We start from the raw sequence: 13,700 nt of genomic DNA, 5'->3' as shown, positions 1-13,700 counted from the left end.
ATGTAGCAGCGTGTACCTGTCAATCCCAAACTCCCTAACTGTCCTCACCTCTGCCACCAACACCCGTAACCTTAAGTTCCTTCTCTAAGTCTGGAAGTCTGTATACCACCCTGAACACGCCCGATCTCATCTGCTCTCGAGAGCTAAGCGAGGTTGGGCCTGATTAGCGCTTGGATAGGAGCTTTTAAAATGTGATCACTTCCGTGTTTTGCTTATGTCCTCTGCCCCTTGAACAGGAGCAAAATCACAGCACCCGAGGAAGCTGCATCGTCTTGAGTGGAGGAATCTTCCAGACCCAGAGCGGGTGGCAGCAGGAGCTTTAACAACCCAGGGAAGGGTGCGGACGCCCTGGGACCTGCCTGCCCAGAGACGGGCCTGGGAGCCCGGAAGTGGGTCGGAACCTGGCCGCTGGGGAGGGCACGCCCTTTGGGCTCCACTTTCAGAGCCCTTGCATTTTTAGAGGAGCAGCCTGAATACTGCAAGGAGGGAATGGATCGCGCATGCGAGTGAGAACCCCACTCATCATCAACCTTAATTCTCCTTTTCTTCCCGTTCTCAGATGGTAGAGCCCAGAGGACAGCTCCATCCTTCGCCTTCTCTCTTTTTTAAGAGCCAGAGAGGAGCTATTTTCATCAGCCCGTTCATTCCAAAATACTTACATAGAAAATTTCTTTGACTTCTGAAATTTTTTTCTTAATTCAAAACTCGGATGTTATTGTGATTCAAGGGCCTTGAAGGGGGTAAGTGAAAGACGACAGAGTTAACGCCCTTTCCTGCAAATCATGGCAATACACTGGGCAAATACGTGTCCTGCAGTGGTCTGCATTGGCTTCCCTTTATCCTCTGTATCCTCTGGGTAGAATCATTTATCAGTGAAAAACGGAAAAATAAAACCCTAGAAAAACAGTCCCTGCTGTCTAAAATGTTAGGTATTTTTGAATCTTAACTATAACCCACAGCACCACGACAGAATCACTTTGAGATAAAATTCCAAAGTTTTATGAAAGGCGTTGGCTGTGATGGTCATTCCACTTTTCGCAGTTGAATGTCTTCAACACTTACACCCCAGAATTGAAGGACATAGATTCAAATCAAGAACAAGAAATACAGAATTCGTGTTTAAAAAAAACCAAACTTTTAAACGAGAGAGGAAAAAAAGGGGTAAAAACTTTATGATGGAAGCCTTCAGATTGATTTTAAGCATAAAACCGGCATCTTAATTTCAACCATCTCGAAGTGCAGGTCTTTCCATTTAGAAAAATCATGGGTTACACAAGACATTATTTACTCAGTAGACATAACAGCCATAGAAGACTGATCGCCATCTGTAACATGTATATAAGACTGCCACATGTGTGTACACATATGTGTCCAGAAGGCGCCCAGGGAAATTTGAAACAGGAATGATTATTACATGAGGCTATCATCCATGACTCCGCTCTCGGCCCTTGACTGGTATTTTGAAACTGGAGTTTGTTTGCAGTGCTCAGCTTTCCCTGTCGCAGATGTAACTGGTTCTGTCTAACCCCGCTGGAGACGGATGGACCCAAGTTCGAACCCATCGCTACCACCGGTGGTGTGGCCTTGGAGGAGGGCTCTCCAGGCTCGGAACCTCGGTGTGAATTCTGTAAAAGGGGATTAACACCCACCTCCTAGGGTTGGTGTGGGGACATAGGAAGTAGCATCGCACAGAGCTGGTGGCATCCAATAGGTTTTTATGATACACATATAACGTCAGATATTTTTAACCTCAATATAGAGAAATATATAATTTATATTGACAAAATATGTCAAATATATATGTGTATATGTACATAGCTCCTTATAAGAGAACTAGCTTAGGAGAGTTCCCTTATTTTTGTTTCAACAACTAATGAATTTTACCTAGGTTAGTCTACATTTCTTGTGTCTTGGGGTCGCCCAGCAGACTTGTACGGAACTGGCTTTCTCCGACCCTGGAGATGGTCCCACTCTTTGTGCCCTGAGCGCCTCCCTTATTTCTGTGCCACTGTTGCTTTGTGAAATCCCAGGCTCTCTCTCCTCCCGTGTCTCTACTAGGCTTGGCGGTTCCTACCAGGCTTTCCTACTCTGCCACTTGCTATCGCTTTGAAGCAGTCAGGCTTCAGTCCGGAAGCTGGACTGAAACATTTTATTTTTAATTTTTTACTGAATTATACCCTCCACACTGCAGAGCGCATGCATCTTAAACGTACATCACAGCGAACCATCCCCCAGATCAAGAGATAGAAAAAATCCACTTGATAGCGCCCTTGGAAGAAGAGTGCTCTGTCACCATAGAGTAGCTTTGCCTCGTGTTGAACTTTGTATGAATGGAATCACAGAGTATGTACCCTTTTGTGTCTCAATGTTATGACCAGTGTTGAATGGGGCTGTATTTTTCTTTTTCACTGCTGTGTAGTACTCAACCCTAGGAATGTACTGTAATTTTTTATTGACTCTACTATTGATGGACACTCGGGTTATTTTCAGTTTGCAGGTGTTAGAAATATGCAGTTAGGGACATTTTTAAACATGCCTTTTGGGAAACATAAGCACTCAGTTCCCTTGGGTGGGATTCCAGGAGTAGAATTGCTATGTCGTAAGATACATTTGTACATTTGCCTTAGTAGATATGGCCATTGTCACACCAGTTATTTTTAACAGAGAGAATTTGTGTGAATATTGGTTAAACAGGTGCGAGAGGCCTGGAACCGCAAAAGGGGACGCTGAGGTGACAGAGAGAGAGAGAGTGTCATTACCTGCCCGAAGCAGTTACTACCCCAGGGCCAAAACGCAGGGAAGAAGTTGGGGTGTTGGAATCTAGAAGCTTGAAGACCTGTCATGCTCAGAGAGGGGGCACCTGTGGACTGGTGCCTGGGGGAACACAAGGAGGCTGGTTCTAGGAATGCCCCCCAAACCTGGAGCTGGGTGCCAGCTGCTGCCAGGTGACGGCCGGGATGGTGGGCACTGACCACAGCTGCCAGCCTGGCCTCGCCCCCTGCTCCCGGCCTTTCGGGTTCCCTCCAGTGCCCCCTATTGGCAGGGCCCAGTGTTGGCCCGAAAGCCCAGGGGAGGGGCTGTGCAGGCCCCCAGGCTCACGTGGCTGAGTTGGGAGGGAGGGGCCGGGGGCCAGGAACCGGCATCTCTGCCGCGGAGACGCTGCTTCGCGGCTCCAATGGCTGTTGAGATCTTCGTCACCTTTCTGACGTGTGTGTTGCAAACGTGTCAATCTACTCGCTACGGTCGTGTGGGTCGCCGGTGATTGAATTTAAAGCAGCATGTCCGTCCCATCCTAATGCGGAAATGAGACTAAAGGCTCCGTCGGAGGCGAGTTCGGGGGCCTCCCCTGGCCGGGCTGGGGGGCGGGTGGTCTTCGCAGGCATCCCTTTCGGAGCAGCTCTCTCACACTCCTTGGAAGGAAGAGCACTTTGGAGGCGGTGACAGTGGCATTCAGAGCCCTCTCCCGCCCCGGGCCAGTGCGTGACGACCCCGGGGGCCCCTCTGAGCTCCAGCTGCTTAATGTGGGACACGGCTCACCTCTCCCCACGGGGCAGCCGTGCCTGCACCCAGCTTCCTAACGCGAGTGGCTCCGGGGACTGCTTCACAGGGACTCTGATTGATGTAAGTGGCGGGGATTCGGGTTACGTTTGAAACCGTCTTCAAGACCGCACCTGGCCGCGTTCTGCTGGGTTGCTTTGCTCCTCTGCTCTCGTCTTTTCCCATATTCCTTAGACATCGGGCCGCGGGGCCGGAAGGGCTGGAGGGCGGGGCGGGGACAGTGCTGTCCTCTGCCCCTCTTTCCCACGCTCGGTGTGAACCTCTTTGTTCTCCGTCCCCATAGCACTGGCTTGTACCCTTGTGTCATGCTGCCTGGGACCACATTCAGTGTGTGCGTGTCCCCTGGGGTGGTGAGTTCCTTGAGGAGAGAAATCAAGACCTCATCAATGAACAGCACCTCAGTGCCTAGTACAGGGCCCGCATACACTACACACGCCGTTATTAATTGCAGAGGTAGAAAGAAAGAATTGGACAGAAAGATTTCACGTACTTCAAAAGGAATTTAATAGGAGGTATCTTTAGGCCAAGGCAATACCATTTATAAACTCGTATATACACACATATATATTTACAGACACTTACATATGTGTATATACATTGTCTGATACAAGGAGGCGTTACGTGGACTCACACAGATTTTCCTTTGATCACAAAAATGTTCAGATAGCTGCTCAGTTAACAATGCCTGAGAGAACAGGAACTTTCGTCCCATCCGCTTTATTCTTGGACCCTTCTTATGGGGACCTTGGCGAGAAGGTTATCTCTTGCTCTGTCTAGATTTTAGTCACGGGTTGACTCCAAATATTTGGTCCAACACAACCAAGTGAGGCTGGCTGAAGTTTGCGATTGCCAGAGCCATCTTAAGACAGTTTCTCCTAATTATAAATCGGAAGGCTGTGATCTGGGATGGAATTTTCCTCGCTTTTATGATGAGTGAGAGTTTTCATTTTTCTTCTTTTTTTAACCAGTACAGTGTTTCTCTATTAGTTTTAGTGTTAAGAAGTTTTATATCTAATGAAAGGTGTATTGGAACAAAAACACCCCTCGTTGAGTGTCTGAGGATCAATACTCATTCAGCCATCGTTTATCGAGAAGTACCAAAACCTCATTTGACTCGGCACCTTGACTTTTTCACAGTGGGGTTATAAGAAAAAACCGTGCTTGACAAACGGTATTTGAACCCACATACGTTCGCTACTATACCCGGAGTGGGGTCCGGCTGCTCGCCGCTCAAAAGCCAATAAAGAGGCCAGGCTGGTGGAAAGGAAAGATTGCTTTATTTTGGAGGCCGGCAACCGGGGTGGAGTGGGGGAGGGTGAGCTCCTGTCCAAAGGCCGACTCCCCCCACTGACAACCAGCGGACAAGAGCTTTTATAGACGGAGGGAGGGGCTACCTGCAGAAAACAGCACAGTCGGCTCTGACGGTCATCTTGAAATTGGTCACTGGTGGTCTGATCAGCGTCATCTTGATTGTTTTAAGTAGTTCGTCTGCAGTTCCAGGGTCGGTTTGTGCCCATTTCCTTGAAGCCAGTTCTTGGAATTGTGGCAGCTTCTGTCATGGCTACCGTCTGGTCATCGTGTAGTCAACTTCTTCCATCTGGTGAGGGTTTCAGCATCTATAAGACAGCTCACAGGATAGGGCTCAGAATATTATCTGTAGCCCTTTAAGGAGGAACTAAAGCCCCCTTGACTTTGCTTACTGCCTAAACTATTATTATTTTGTCCTATTTGACTACTTTCCTTTGTTTCTGCATTTTCTCACTTCTCTGATTAAACTTATTCATTGGCTAAAGTTTTTCCACAGACAAAAAAAAAAGGCTGAGGACATGGGGGGCATAGATCATAGGGTCCTGCCCCGTTTCACTTCGATTAGCAGAAGATGAATTGGCCGTGATGGAAACTCATGACCACGACTCCCCTTGGAGCGCACTGCATATGGCGGCGGCGTACAGTGCCGCGTTGGTGGCCTTATGTGGGTTACAGAGCACTTGGTTCCTGAAGGGCACGCACATCTCTTCACGTGCGGGCTACACGTGTTCCTGCGTTAGCCGCGCACAGTCCCGTAATGACTTTAGGAGGGTGAGAGGTCTGTGATTGCATCGTACTAACTGGGAAGCAGCTGCAAAGGCTTAGTCTTCATGCAGCGTTTACTGTCATTGATCAGGCATCGGTGAAACAATTTCATGGTTTGTAAGATGTTCTCACATCCATTACTTCATCCTGGGGGAGATCATCTCCTTTCCCTGGCAAGTCTCCTGAATCCCCAGAGGAGCATCTTGTGTCCACAGTACTTCAGTACCTTGTACACACTTCACTTCCACCTTGTGCTGGAGTAAAAATGGGCACAAATTCTCCGAAACGCCTTCTTCCATGGAGAAGCGGCGGGGTGGGGGTGGGGGTGTCAGTCCCCTCCCCTGGTATCTGGGTGGGCTTTGTGGCTTCTGCATCGACAGCATTTTGGGAAGTGATGCCGTGCCCGTCTCCAGACCCGGGCCTTAGCGTAGCTTCTACTTCTTGTCTCTTGGACGCCTGAGCTGCCGCAGATGACCTTTGGCTATGATGAGAGTGAAACCGCAGGTAACCGCTAGTTAGATGCATTTCACCTGTAACCTTTCTTCACCAATCAAGGTCGTTTGAATTGTTACGAAGGACCGGCGTGTCCTCCATGCGGCACGGAGCCTAAACAAGATGTTTTCTAGGATCTTGGAGTCAGCTGTGTCTAATTCACGTGGAGCCTGTTAAGACTGGATAGGACCGCCGACCCTCCACGGGGGCGTGCGTGAGGGTTACAGGCTCCGAGGCTGTTGGAAGTGAGAGGTCCCAAAGCCCCGCCCTGAGCTCGTGCCCCGAGGCCCGCAGTCTAGTTACGCCTGCGCAGAACGCGACGACGCACCTTCTCCCAATCCCCTTTCCCCGCCCCCCACGCCCCCCGCGCCTGCGTCTTCGTCCCTCATCCCTTAAGTACCCCCGCCCCTCGCCTTCCCGTGAGCGGGTCTGCGGCTTGTGCTGCGGTTTCTGTGTTTGGCTGGCTTGCGGGTAAACCGCGTGTTTGCTGCAGACGTTGGCGTCCCACGTGTTGTGGCTCCTGACGCGGCGGGCAGATGGACCTGATTCAGTGACAAGGTGAGACCACGCGGAGGAGCCACCAAGGAAGCCCAGAGACAGTGTGAAGAGATGGAGGCTCCGGCCGGCCGCCATTGAAGTCGTCCCAGCTGAGGGCCCAGCGTCGCGGAGCAGAGGTGGGTCATTCCTGCTGAGCTTTGCCCAAATGACAGATTTAAGCGCAAAAAAAAGATTGTTTTTCTTCTTCTTCTTTCTAAAATTGTGGTAAAATATACATACAGTTTGCCATTCTAACTCATTTTAAGTGTACAGTTCGGCGGCATTACGTAATTCACATTGTTTTAAACCTTCACCACCATCTATCTCTGGAAGTTTTTCATCTTCCCAAACTCACACTCTGTACCCTTAATACTCCCTGTACCCCTTTCACCCCGACCCTGACGACCACCATTCCACGTTTTGGGGGGAAGATTTTATTTCATAATTTTTTATCGAAGAATAGTTGATTGACTAATATTGATTACAATATTAGTTTCTGGTGACTCAGTATTTTTAGATTGTATTTCATTTAAAGTTATTACAGGGCTTCCCTGGTGGCGCAGTGGTTGAGAGTCCGCCTGCCGATGCAGGGGACGCGGGTTCGTGCCCTGGTCCGGGAAGATCCCACATGCTGCGGAGCGGCTGGGCCCGTGAGCCATGGCCGCTGAGCCTGCGCGTCTGGAGCCTGTGCTCCGCAACGGGAGAGGCCACAACAGTGAGAGGCCCGCGTACCGCAAAAAACAAAAACCAAAAAGTTATTACAAGATAATGGTTATAATTCCCTGTGCTATAAAATATATTCTTGTTGCTTATCTAGCTTATACATGGTAGTCTGTAAATATCTTTTACTCCCCTCCCCCTGTTGTGCCCCTCCCCCCTCCCCTCTCCCCACTGGGAACCACTGGTTCTCTCTGTGAGTCTGTTTCTGTTTCGCATATACATTCACTTGTATTATTTTTCAGATTCCACATGTGATACCATACAGTATTTGTGTTTTTCTGACTTGTTTCTCTAAGCATAATATTCTCTAGGTACATCTACATTGCTGCAAATGGCAATATTTCATTCTTTTTTATGGCTGAGTAATATTCCATTTGTGTGTGCGTGCATGTGTGTGTGTGTGCCCGCGGGTGAATGGCACATGTTAATCCAGTCTTCTGTTGATGGGCACTTGGGTTGTTTTCATGTCTTGGCCACTGTATATAGTGCTGCCGTGAACACTGAGGGGCATGTATCTTTTCAAATTAGTGTTTTCATTTTTTTCCCCAAATATATACCCAGGAGTGGAATTGCTGGATCACATGGTAACTCTGTTTTTAGTTTTTCGAGGAACCTCCATACTGTTTGCCACAGTGGCTAGGCCAATTTACATCTCCACCAACAGTGTAGGAGGGTTCCCTTTTTTCATATCCTCTGCAGCGTTTGTTATCTGTAGACTTTTTGATGATCGCCATTCTGACTGATGTGAGGTGATATCTCGTTGTTGTTTTGACTTGCATTTCTCTAATAGCGACGTTGAGCATCTTTTCATGTGTCTGTGGGTCATCTGTATGTCTTCTTTGGAAAAATGTCTATTTAGGTCTTCCACCCGATTTTTTTTATCAGTTTTTTTTTGATATTGAGTTGTATGAGCTGTTTGTATATTTTGAATATTAACCCCTTATCAGTCGTATTATGTACAGTATTTTCTCCCATTCTGTAGATTGTCTTTTCATTTTGTGCCTGGTTTCCTTTACTTTGCAAAATCTTTACTTAGGTCCTATTTGTTTATTTTTGCTTTTGTTTCCTTTGCCTTAGGTGTATTTTGATACACCCTTCTTTCTGTGTGAATTTGCCTATTCTAGGTACACCATATAAAGTCATTACAATGTTTGTCCTTTTGCATCTAGCTTGTTTCTTAGTGTAATGTCTTTGAGGCTTATCCATGTTGTAGCATGTGTCAAAATTTCCTCTCCTTTTAAGGATAACTAATATTACGTTGTATGGGTAGCTGATTTTGTTTATCCATTAATCCGTTGCTGGACATTGGTGTTGTTTCCACCTTTTGGCTATTGTGAATGATGCTGTGAACCTGGGTGTGTAAATATCGGCTTGAGTCCCAGCTTTCAGTGCTTTGGGATATATTCCCACAAGTGAAATTCCTGGGTCGTACTGTAAGTCTGTTTAAATTTTGAGAAACCTGTTGTTATTTTGGGCCACCGAGTTCTGAAGTGGTTTGTTCCCTAACAGATAACCAAAACGCTCCTCGACTGCGTTCTGTTTATTGACGTGTCTGTCCCCTCCACTGGGCTGAGCTCTTTGGATGCTTTGTCTGTTTGCATCATTGCTCATAGCGGGTGTCGAACATGCTTCTGGACTGAGTGAGTGGAGAGTCTCACAACCAGATGTGATTTTAAGAATATTTATCAGTCTGATGGGCAGTAGTATGGACTTGTCATAAAGGACAAGTGCCTTGTAGGGTCAGGAACGCCCCACCCCCGGTGGGTATTACCTGTTAGTTGCTGGATGGTGGCAAGGTCCAGAGGTGGTGATGGTGTGGTACCCATCACGCTTTACCAACAGGGGACGTGGCTAGTTATCAACTGGGGTGGAAGTGTCTCGGCATCTCTACGGGCAGTCGAGTCGTCGCAGTGCTGGTGTAGCCCGCAGCGCTGTTCACCGTTGCCGGTGGGTCAGCAGGGAGCGTGGTCCCCATCCTGCTGGCAAGGAACTTGCGGTGCAGGGGGGGGTTAAGCGACTTGCGCGAGGTCACAGAGGCGGTAACTGGCCAGGCTTCTGGGGTTGGGGGAGTTCACGGTAGCCTTGGAGGGATGGGGCTCGGGTCTGTAATCCATCTCACTGCAGGGCGTGCGGGCCTCGGGGCCCGGGGCTGTGGGTACGGGCTGCGAGCACTGCTGTCTGGGACATGCCCCAGGGGTGGCTACGGGAACCGGCCCCTGAGGACCGGAGGCTCGTAGGCCTGGGGGTTGGGGGGAGGGGAAGGGCGCACAGGAAAGCCGGCTGGGCCTCGGGCCTGGGCGGTCAGAGGTCTGGATGGGGTGTTGATTCCCTGGCGAACAGAGGGACGGCCATCGGGTGGGGAAGGGACACTCTTGTCCCCTCTCTGGTCACTTGTTTGTACGGCCGATGGGGACGTCCAGTTACAGAAGGTTTCAGAGGTTGTCTGACAAGAGGAGGACAGTGGCGTTGGCTGAGCGAGACTAAACCATGTGCGGGGCGGCGGGACCTGGCCCAGGCGTGGTCGGCCACCCTCGGCTGGGACTGAGCACTGCGCTCCCCGTGGGATGTGTTCGGAGGTGGGCCGTGGGAGGTGATGGGGTCCTGAAGCCCTCGTGGCGGCGTTAGACCTTTTATCGGAGGGACCCTAGAGCTCCGCAGGCGCCGGTGCCCCGGAGGACGCTGCGACCTGACCAGACCCTCACCTGCATCTCAGCCAGCACAGCGTGGGAAAGGAAATGGGGCTGTTACAAGCCCGCGGAGCTGGGTGGTCTTGTCGGGGCAGCGTCTGTGCCGCGGGCCAAGGTGTCGGGTTCTACGTCCCTCGCCCCAGGTCTGTCACTCCCCCGGAAGATGAGCTCCGAGAGGAGAGGTGGGGACCTGGTCTGGGTCGCCACCTTCTCTCTGGGGTCGGGAAGATGGCTCCTGTTCCCAGGAGCAGCGAGGCAGGGTGCGTGACAGCCCCGCAGGCCGAAGGCCCTGGACGGCCGGGCGCGAGGTCATTAGCGGGCCTTGCTGCCCACGTGGACCGCGGGGTCCCGGCTCTCCCCCTGTGCTGCCGGCCGGGGCCGCTCCCCGCGCGCCGGCGCCTCCGCAGCCTCCTCCGAGAGGCCCCGGCTTCTCAGCCAGCTGTCTGGGCCAGCTGGGACCGCCGGGGCCCGGAGCCGTGTCCCCTGCGCACGCAGTTGCCAGAAGCGGGGCTCCCGCGTCTCCAGAAGCGTCCAGTGGGTTGAGCCCTCGCGTGCCGTCGTGGCGCTGTCGGAGCTGCTTTGCCAGATTCTCGAGGTTAAGAGGTTTTGTTCTTTTGTGTTCGTGGACTATGTGTCACCTTCATTCCCTCCCTCAGAATCAGGCTGTGCGCGCGCTGTGTCCCCGCGATTCCAGAAGCGTCCAGTGCGCCTGTCCCGGGGACCCCTCACGCGCGGGGCAGGTAGTGGTGATGGGGCCACAGCGAGCCCACTGGGGCTGGTCACCAAATACCTTGGAAAGCGGGATTCCAATAAAACGTTTTCCAGCTAAAGTATTAAATAAATTTGCTTGGAGGTGTTTTCTTTTACTGATGCAGGAGGGTCTCCCACGCCCGCCCCCCACCCAGTTTTAAACGGAATGTTGAAACAAATTCAAGGGCTTTTCCTGCAGCCGCCTTTGCAAGTCATTTGCCTGCAGTGGCTTCTCTTAAGAACACTGGGAAGGGAAAAAAGTGACTGTTTGCAGCTGAAGGGCTGGTCAGTTTCGGCTCATACCAGCCATTGGTACCCTCCGTTCAGGGCCGTTTGGGAAGTGGCGGGACAATCACCTGTCCCCTGGCCGTGGGCAAGATGTCAGGTCAGCAGAAGGGTTTTATATTAAATGAAATGTAATATATGCACAGTTGTTTTGCCGGAAGAAAATCAGGAGGAGCTTCTCAGCAATTAATTGTATTTCAAGTCAAAACATGTTCTTCAGGGGAGAGATTACAGGTAGCATTAAACTTCGTAAACAACTCTTAACAGCAATCCTGTAGAAACTGGGACAGACCAGTTCCGGGCTCCGGCCAAGGCTGTGGCTCTCAGGACAGCCCTGCACCCTTTCAGCATCCATCACTCTGCAGTCTGAGGTCAGGGACCCGTTCACTGCCAAGAGAGACAGCAGCTGAAGACGGTGCTCTGAGGCCAAGCCTCAGGAATTTCAAGTCCTTCTGTTTATGTGTGTGGCCTGCCTTAAATAAGCGAAGGCTTAGTGTTTAGGAGCTGGACTGTGTATTTGGTGCTTCTGGCTTCGGTAGGTGGAGGGTTTTTCTTCTCTCCTCCTCTGGGAAAAGATAAAGTCCCCGACCTCCACCTATATAGTCCCAGGCACATGAACTGCTTGGCTTTTCCACAATTGCTGGAAAATTCCCTTGAAAGAGTCCTACGCGGAAAAGAATGTAGGCAGAAGATACTAGAGGCTGGAGCAGGCTCCTGCCACGTGCCGTGTTCCTCTGACCACACTTCAACCCCGCGAGCTATGTATATTGTGCATAAACATTTAGAAGATACACAGCAGAATCTGAATGATTTTCCAAAGTATCCTGCGTCTCTTTCGGAGAGAGAACTGTCCTAGAGGACGTTGCCTTAGGCAGAAATGTAGGGTCTGCACACTGCCTTCAGCTGCCGTTGGCCTCAGTGGTTCAAGTTCATGCTGGTGAGCACAGTGGCAAAGGCAGATTTTGTAGACACGACCGAGAGATGGCAAAGGTTGGAATTTAACACTTCCCTGTTGATTGTATTCAATCGTTTTGTTTTGCGTGATGAAGCAAAAGGCGCGGGTTGCTGGGGGCGCAGGCCTATGTAGAGCGGAGGAAAAGCTGCAGAATTCTGCCTGGAAGTGCGGCTGGCCTCCTGTCCCTGATGTGCCTGGAGATGTGGCCACCAAGGTGGTGACGGCTACCCAAGTTCAGTTCTAATGGGACAAGGCCTGTTTGGGAGGATTTGATGCTGGCCAGGGTTCCTGGCCTTCCCCAGTCGATAGAAATTGATCAGAGGCCAGACAAGAAATTCAGGCAGGACTTTACGGGGGCCCCTGCTGCAGCTGGTGTGTGTGGCGGGGGAGTGAGAATAAGCAACAGGTGCCCTTGCTCACTCCCCGAGGGAGGGGCGAACTTCTTCCTTATATGGAGAGAAGGTAGGGGTGTGTCCAGGGGTCGGGCTGGAGGCGTGGCTTAGGTGGTCTGCCCGCCCCTTTGGTGGTGTTGAGTGCAGGGGGCACGCGCAGTACCCTGCTTTTGCGCTCGGCTTTTCAGAATTGACAGTTGGGTTTTTTGGTCTTTTTGTATTTTTTTGTCCGTAATTTGCCCCGACTGCACGTGCATGCAGTTATTTTTAGTCCCTTAGAGTTTCTTTATATTTTCCTGCTGGAGGAGAGGTGTGTCCAGGTGCCGGCCCTGCGGCCCTGCCTCTGCCCGGCTCCCAGCCTGTCTCAGAACCAGTCTGCTGAGGGAAATTGTAATAAATTTGAAGTGGGCAATTAAGAGGTTTTCTTGGATTTAAGCCTCTGCAGGGAGCTGTCTCCAGGCTCTCTTTCCTTCCTGTCCCCCACTCCCAGGAAGCGTAGAGCTGCCCAAAGCTAGGGCCTGAGGCCGGTTTCCAGTGAGGACCCCCCCTTCTCTACGCTTCCAGGGCCAACTTCTGGGCCCTCAGCTCCCCCTGAGCCCGGGTGCCCCAGGTTCCATGTGATCTCCGCGGTGTGAACTGTGCACCCCAGGGAGCCCCAAGGCTGTGGACTCTTGCCTGAATGCCACGTGTTGTGCCTGCAGGGAACCCAAGAGGTCTCTTCACACTCTTTTGAAATAAGGTCAGGGGAGGAAAACTTCCTTCTGCCCTCTCAGGTCTGCGGCTGGTCTAAGAGATTCACTGACATCAGACATAAACAGGAGAAAAGCATACACATTTACTTAATATTTTTAGGTGGACGTGGGAGTCTGCAGAAGGAAAATGAAGACCCCCCCAAAAGCCGTTAGACCCAGTAGCTTATCTACCTTTTTACACAAAGAGAGACTGTGGGATGTGACCCAGGGGGCTTGGGCTAAGTGGAAGCAAACTGCGGGGCAGTGGCAGGGAAGCTCGTGGAAGATCAGGGTTATTGCAGAAGGTGGTCTGTCTGGGTCCGTGCCCGTCTCTGGTAGTGAGAACGCCCTTCTCTTCCTGGTGCAGGGAGGGCCCCTTTCTCACGGGGATGCTAGGACCTGTGTTTAGGTGGAAAGGGGAGGGCAGAGCTACTTCTCAGGTGCCTTCAGCTCAAAATCATCATTATGCCAACGTGGCCTATCTGGGGGTGGCATGTTCTGACCCCCTTCGATGACAGTG

The sequence above is a fragment of the Stenella coeruleoalba genome, assembly GCF_951394435.1.
Source record: "Stenella coeruleoalba genome assembly, chromosome: 18".
In the NCBI taxonomy this organism is placed as follows: Eukaryota; Metazoa; Chordata; class Mammalia; order Artiodactyla; family Delphinidae; genus Stenella; species Stenella coeruleoalba.
Note: the sequence above shows the minus strand (reverse complement) of the source record.